At 40.0% G+C, this 7,500-nt stretch overlaps 1 protein-coding gene across 1 annotated transcript in view; it reads right to left on the bottom strand.

The window, feature by feature from the left end:
- The window catches only part of LOC122809101 (deleted in malignant brain tumors 1 protein-like), a gene marked incomplete at its 3' end in the record, with an annotated part of 811,935 nt that overhangs the window by 222,811 nt on the left and 581,624 nt on the right, over window positions 1–7,500 (bottom strand).

The following is a 7,500-nucleotide window of genomic DNA, read 5'->3' as shown; positions in this document are numbered from 1 at the left end:
ATTCATCTCAGCTATGTTATGACTGTATTTTGATCTGTTTGTTGTTGTTCGTTGTTTAGAGTACATCTAACTCACCTATTGTATTGCAACTATTACTCTGATATCTGCCTTGGAAAGGAAACAACAGTACTCTGCTTTGTATGCTGTCGCTCGTTACATATGAGTGAATCTGTTTGTTTAAAGTATAGTAGCGTTCAAACTTTTACTGTCTTTATATGCCGCTAGGCTTAGGGGCTTGATTTGGTCGCTCCAGTCCCCGGAAGCTGCTACTGAACGTAGCGTTTAAATTTTCACTGTTTTTACATGTTGCTAAGCTTCGGGGCTTGATTTTGGTTGCTCCAGTCCCTCGAAGCTGTTACGGAAAGTAGTGCGACACTGTGAATCTGTTTGTTTAAAGTATAGTAGCGTTCAAACTTTTACTATTTTTTATATGTCGCTAGGCTTAGGGGCTTGATTTGGTCGCTCCAGTCCCCGGAAGCTGCTACTGAACGTAGCGTTTAAACTTTCACTGTTTTTACATGTTGCTAAGCTTCGAGGCTTGATTTTGCTTGCTCCAGTCCCTCGAAGCTGTTACGGAAAGTAGTGCGACACTGCTCTCACACTCCGAATCTGGCTATACTTAGTTCCCCTTATATATGCTTATATATTTGAGTCCCCACATGGTGACTCTCATTTAAAGCAACCGGGATATGATATACAGTGGCTGGGCGAGCTGTAAGGACTTGCGGAGGCTGCGTTCCGTCATTTAGCTGCACAAAATTTGATTGTTAATAACAAAAGTTGATACAACACGCCACCTCCACGTGTTAGAGCTACCTCTAATCGCTTGGTTGTTTTATGAATGTATGCGCTGTAGGAACACTAATATTACCCTACATGCTGCAGACCTATTCTGTAATTGCCTATTTCGCTCCATAGTTGTACTAAGAGCTATAGCCTGGTTTAATCAGTTGAACAGTCACTATATTATCTTATACACTGCTGCAATTCTGTTTTGATTTTGTATATGCATGTTCCACATTGTTTCAGTGATCTTTAATTGTTTTTGAGTCTTCTGAGTTTTTATGTAACATTCTTCCTGACGGAACTGCTCTCTTTTATACTGTTTTGCACAATTTACCTTATGTTTGATAAAGCCAATTGCCCAGTTGTTTGCTAGGCAGACCTCTTGGGCTCTGATGTGATTTACTCAATTACTATAAGGCTATAGGACCTGTATATTGTATTACTATTTGTTTTACTGACTATATAATGCTTATGGCTCCCTCTCTTGTCTGCCTACTACATATTTAGGTATTATCACTGTTAAACTGTTACTAACTTATCTCACCTCTTCCTATCTCCAGTTTTACCCTATAGTTTCCCTTGGGACCTCGCCTGGGTGGACATACACATTCAACCAAGGTCACCTACTCCATCCACATTTTACCTAAGAAATATACTGCTCTGCTGCATCTATCCCTATTTTGGAATTTGGAAAAGTGTCTCCCAGAAGACACTGTGAATGTATGTACATTCTGTTGCCACTTATTCTACCATTGTAACTCCTGCTTGATAATATTGTCAGCTATCTCCCTACCAGGTCACACAGCAGCCTGAAACACTTTTATTTCTCCCTCTCCATTCTCTCTCCCATCCATAACTGTGTTCCTTCCCTGCTCCTCCTCTTTCATCCTATCTAGTCCCAAAACCCTCCTAGTTTACCCAGTGCAACTCTGTACTAGGCCACTAGAGGGCGTCCCTTCTATATTATACACTACTTGTTCCTCACTCACTTTCTGCTTTCCTCATTCATCCACACTTTAGCCCCTCTACCTCTTAAATACAGGAACCTTGCTTACCTTGTTACTACTTACTCTCTTGTATCCTATGCTCCACTGATTGACTCTCGATCCTCTCCTGATTCTTTTCTTCCCGCTCCGTTCGCCCTTCCGGCTCACCCCGCCCCCTACCCTGCCCCCAAATCCCACCCGCCCCCAGTACGTCTAGCTATATCCTTCTAGTTTCCACACCCACATCCTCCCTGCACCAATCAACCATCAACACCTTAGACACACCCCTATCGCCTATAACCCAATTAACGACCACACCCACAGCTGATACATCTCATATCTACAACTCTCACTCACTTACCTACCTTATTTACATTCAGCTAATCTCCTAATACTCCTCCTTCTACTCCACATTTGCTACATTTTTCTTATCCCCCTGCACAATAAACTTATAATACACATTATACAACTACAACACATATTACCAAACATCCTTTTTCAACATGCCTCTAAATCCTTCTGCCATCCTTTTCCTCCTATCACTTTCTCTTAAAATATCATATCTTTATCACCTCACCCAACCCCATACTTCTTATCACTCACAACTTTATCACACAACCTACCATCTGAACTCACCCCCCTCACAATCACACTCTACCATCTCCCCCATCTTTATCCAATAACACAGCTCCTCACCTTCTCTTTCAAAGTCTTCTCCTCTCAGAAAAATTATATCCCTATAACAACTAAATACCCCTTAATCATCTCAGCTAACCAAAACCACTTTCTTACTCAACTCAACTATCTTTTGAACCCAATCTTTCATCTCATCAACAATCTTTTATCCGGTGATATCCATCCCAACCCTGGCCCCTCCTCCTCTTTCTCCACACACAAGCCTATATTCTTTACTTCTCTAAACTCACAAAGTATAGTGAATAAAGTCCCAACCCTCCATGCATGGCTCAAGCACAACAAACCTGACATACTATCTATTTCAGAAACTTGGTTAAAGCCCTCTATAAGCAACTCTGAAATAACTCCACCCAGCTATTCAATCATTAGAAAAGACAGGACCCAAAGGAAAGGCGGAGGAGTTGCTCTTCTTTATTCCTCTTCCTTGTTAGTTACCCCATATGACAAACCTATCCCCACATTTAATAATGCTGAAATACTCCTCTCTCTCCTACAAATTAATAAGCACAAACACATTTGTCTAGCATCCCTCTACATCCCCCCAGGGGACAATATTTCAACACTCGAAAATATCCTCTCTTGGCTCTCCGATAATATCAGCAATGAAACCATAATCTTAGGAGATGTAAATATTAACTGGGCCTCTATCCAATCTCCAACCAACCCTCTTAACATTAACCTATATAACTTTTCCCAGTTAATCACCAACATAACCCACCCATCTAAAGACCCCTCCAGTGGCACCATCCTTGACTGGATCCTAGTGTCACACCCCCACTATTTTTCAGATAGCGGTACCCTTCCCGACCCTCTTAGTGATCATCTACCTACTTTCACCCATCGACTCTCCTGCATCTCCAACCGCACCCATAATTATATCACTACCCGCAATGACAAAAGCTTCAACCCAACAGTCTTCATAGAGTCCCTCAAAGCAATTAATTGGAACAATCTGAAAACACTGCCACTTGAAGAAGCTGTTGCCCACTTTAACTCTACATTCTTAGGAATACTTGACTCACAAGCCCCTCTAAGAACAAAAAGAATAAAAACAAATTCAGCCCCCTGGCTAACCAAAACCACACTATCAACCATGCGCCTTAGAGACAAAGCCTGGAAACTCTACCTGAAAAATAAATCACCTGATCAACATATTGCTTACAAAACCCTTCGGAACAAAGTAAAAAAGTCAATAATCTCTGACAGACAAAAATACTTCTTCACACTCCAAAACAATAATAAAACTAACCCTCAAAGATTCTGGAAGGGGATCTCCAACCTTCTTAACCCCAGCAAACCACACACTCCAACCCCAAACCCAAATATCCCAGACTTGGATTTAGCTATTCAGTTCAACTCCTTTTTTATCGATTCTATCAACAAACTCACTTCCTCCTTCGCATGCTCTACCTCACCATCTAATACACACCCTCCCACAAACAACCCTATCCCCACTTCTACTTCACTTTGCCTATCAGCCACCTATTCTACTACTCTTACTGCCCATTCTCCTGTAACCTCCTCAAACTCTCTCTCTCTTCAACCCTTCCTATTCTCATTAAAGCCTACATCCACTACCACTATCAAGAAACTCCTTCAGAAACTGAAGCCTTGCACTAATGCCCCTGACAATATTCCCTCTTATTTTCTTAGTATAGCCGCAGATGCAATTGCCTACCCCATTAGCATCTTAATCAACCGTTCCATCCAGGAATGCTCTGTGCCTCAACTGTGGAAGCAAGCATTCATCATCCCCCTACATAAAGGAGGCAACAATTGCAACGTCAACAACTTTCATCCTATCGCTATTCTGTCCTCCATTTCTAAACTTCTGGAAAAGTGTATCCACCTTCAACTCTTGCCACATCTCTTAGATAACAACCTGCTGACCCCTACACAACATGGTTTTAGGCCAAATCACAGCACTATGACTGCCCTCTTGTCATTCCTTGAAACCATTAACATAGCACGTGATTCAGGCCACATTGTCTCTACCCTATTACTTGACCTTTCCAAGGCTTTCGACACCATCTCACACAATCTGTTCTTAACCAAACTGTCTAAACTTAACCTCTCTCCCTCTTCCATTAATTGGTTCTCTAGCTACCTCTCAAATAGACAGCAAGCAGTAATATGGAAGAAGGCCACTTCCCATTCCTTAGTACCTCAACTGGAGTTCCCCAAGGATCCATTCTTGGTCCCTCCTCTTCAACATATTCATCAATGATTTTCCCAAATCTATCCCATTTGCAAACATCATCCAATATGCAGATGATTCCACCATTATTTGTTCTGCCACCTCCCCCTCACAGCTCCTAAAACTGACTCAGGAAGCTTTTTCAATAACTGAACAATGGATGAAAACAAACCATTTAGCACTCAATGCATCTAAAACAAAACTTATGGTATTCACCCCTTCCAAATCCACCTCCTTCAATACAAACTCCTTCTCAATTACCAGCCTAAATAAGTCACCCCTAGAACTAGTTGTCGAAAGTAAACTACTAGGTGTACAAATTGACAATCGCCTGAGCTACAACTCCCATCTACAACTAAATATTAAAAGACCCATCAAAAACTAGGTATGCTCTACCGTCAGAACCAATACCTTACAAGCTCCTCCAAAATCACACTCGCTTCATCTTTTCTCATCCCCTCCCTTCTCTATGGGGCCCCATTACTGACTAACCTCCAGTCCTCTCTAAAAAAGCAGCTTTCCTCCTGCTATAATAAAATTGCCAAATTCGCCAACAGCCATAGGTCCACCACTCACCACTGTTCCTCTCTTCAAAAACTAAATTGGCTCGAATTACCAAATCAACTCATATATATACAGCTGACTTTTGCTCACAAGCTCATTCTTAGCCCTTCTCTTTGTCCCTCCCTGTCTTCTGCCTTCAAAATGCACCTACCAAATAGAATCCTAAGGTCCAACAATCAAAACCTATTAGTAGTACATAAACCATGTCATCCCTCAGGCAAATACTTACTAGCTTTTAACCTTGCCCGTCTTTGGAACTCACTTCCACCATCTATTCGTACCACCACTAACCGGTACATGTTCAAAAAATCTCTTCATACACACCTAAGGTCCCAATGGGATTGTTCTTGCTCCCTCCCCTCATAAACCTTTGTCACCCTGCCCCCCCTCCTACTTATGATACATAACTCTTCCTATCAAAGCTTATGTTCTCTCAGAATATTTACTTTATAATGCAATTTTATATTCTTTTCTGAACAACTTCTCCAAATACATATCTCCTACTGTTCTCAACTTATTTACCTGTTATTTTCCCTCATCAGAGTGTAATACTTTAAATACTTTTTAATGTTTTTGAACTGTGTGCTTATATGTTTTAAATGTTTTAATGTTTAAATATTTTATCTCTCAACCTGTATAATTTTATTGTAGTTATTTTGTATGTACCCAATGTTTGTCTGTATTGGAGCTTTTCTCCCCAGGACTCCATTGAAAACGGGTTCTTTCGGCCCAATGGACTATCCTGGTAAACCAACTGCAAATAAATAAATAAATAATAAAATAAAGTATATGTATGTATATATATATATATATATATATATATATATATATATATATATATATATATACATGTTTAATTGGTTTCACTTCATAAACTCGAATTGCTGAAATATCAAATTTAAGCAATTCATGTCCATGAAGCCGAATCCTCAAAATCACGAAAGTGCATAATCTCAAATGGGACTATGTCGAATTCGCGGTTATGCATTTCTGGGACCATACGGCAGTTTTCAGATGGGATGGTGTCTACAGTGTAAGGTGAGTGAGTGTGAGTGAATGTTTTTGTAATGTGTACAAGTGGGTTAGGGTAGAGAGGTGGAGATATGAGTGTGTGTTTTGGCTGTGTGTGTGTGTTTTTTTTATTTTACTGATCGTGCCATCTCGGAGTTAGTATATATAATTGGGGAGGGGGTGGGGGTGCAGGGGGGCTTGCCCCCCTGCATTTGTGTAGTGTAGGTGTGTGTTTTGTTACATGGGTGTTATGGTCTGTGTGTTTTGTGTTATATTCTGTGTGTTCGCTGTTGTGAGTTTGTGTTTGTGAGGTGTCTGTGTTTTGATGGTTTTGACTTTATATGCTCCAGATGCTGAAATTCAATATTTCAGCATTTAGAGTATATGAAGTGAAACCGTTTAATTCAAGGGCTCAAGCTGTCATCACTGTACAGAGGGGCAGAATGTGTCTTTTCTGCACTGAGTGCAGTCTGTTCATTTGGTATATATAAGTAGCTGAGTGGTCCAGGAGGATAAGCCCCCCGCTTCAAAAAATAAGTTTTCTTTTTGTTGGTTTTATTTTTCAAATCTTTTTCAGTCAAACTTTTTTGTTGTCCAGATGCTCTAATTTTGCCCTTCTCCTGCTGTTGTGCAATCACAAAGTTGGTGTGTTTAATTTGCAGTATGTAAAGAGGGCATAGTTTTATGTTTTTTTTTTTTTTTATTTTGAGTTTTGATTATTTGGGATCAATGTTTTGCCATTTACTGTTCTTGTACTTTGATCATTTGAAGTATATCCTATTATATTTGGGTGTATGTCACTTTATTGTAGATACAAAATATCAAACTTCAAATGATTACGTGCATTTTTTCCAAATGCGCATCATTTGAATTAATGTGGTCAAAAGAAATGCAGTTCAAATAGATGTAATGGAACTTTAGTATTTGACCAAGTTCATGCATTTTCCATGGTATTGTGAGACCTTTTGTTTGATATATTTAAGTTAACCAGCTGTGGGGATGCAGCAGAGCCTGCTGTCCTGCAAAAACACTTCTCTTGTTTGAATTGCCATTAATAATTCCATTCCTCTACATATTTTACAAGGGAGAACAGAAGGTGAAGTAACTGAAGAATGGGCCTTACCTGCACAGTCTGTTGTACACGATGATGACTAGTAGGTGTCAGAAAATGTTTTTTTAAAAAAGTATTTAACTGCTTCCCAGCAATCAGCTCCTAGTAACTCATAAGAAACTGCTTAGAGAATGGGAAGAAATTACATT

This window comes from Protopterus annectens, chromosome 1.part1 (genome assembly GCF_019279795.1).
Source record: "Protopterus annectens isolate FY-2018-M chromosome 1.part1, PAN1.0, whole genome shotgun sequence".
NCBI lineage: Eukaryota > Metazoa > Chordata > Ceratodontiformes > Protopteridae > Protopterus > Protopterus annectens.
This window is presented reverse-complemented; position numbering and strand designations above follow the sequence as displayed.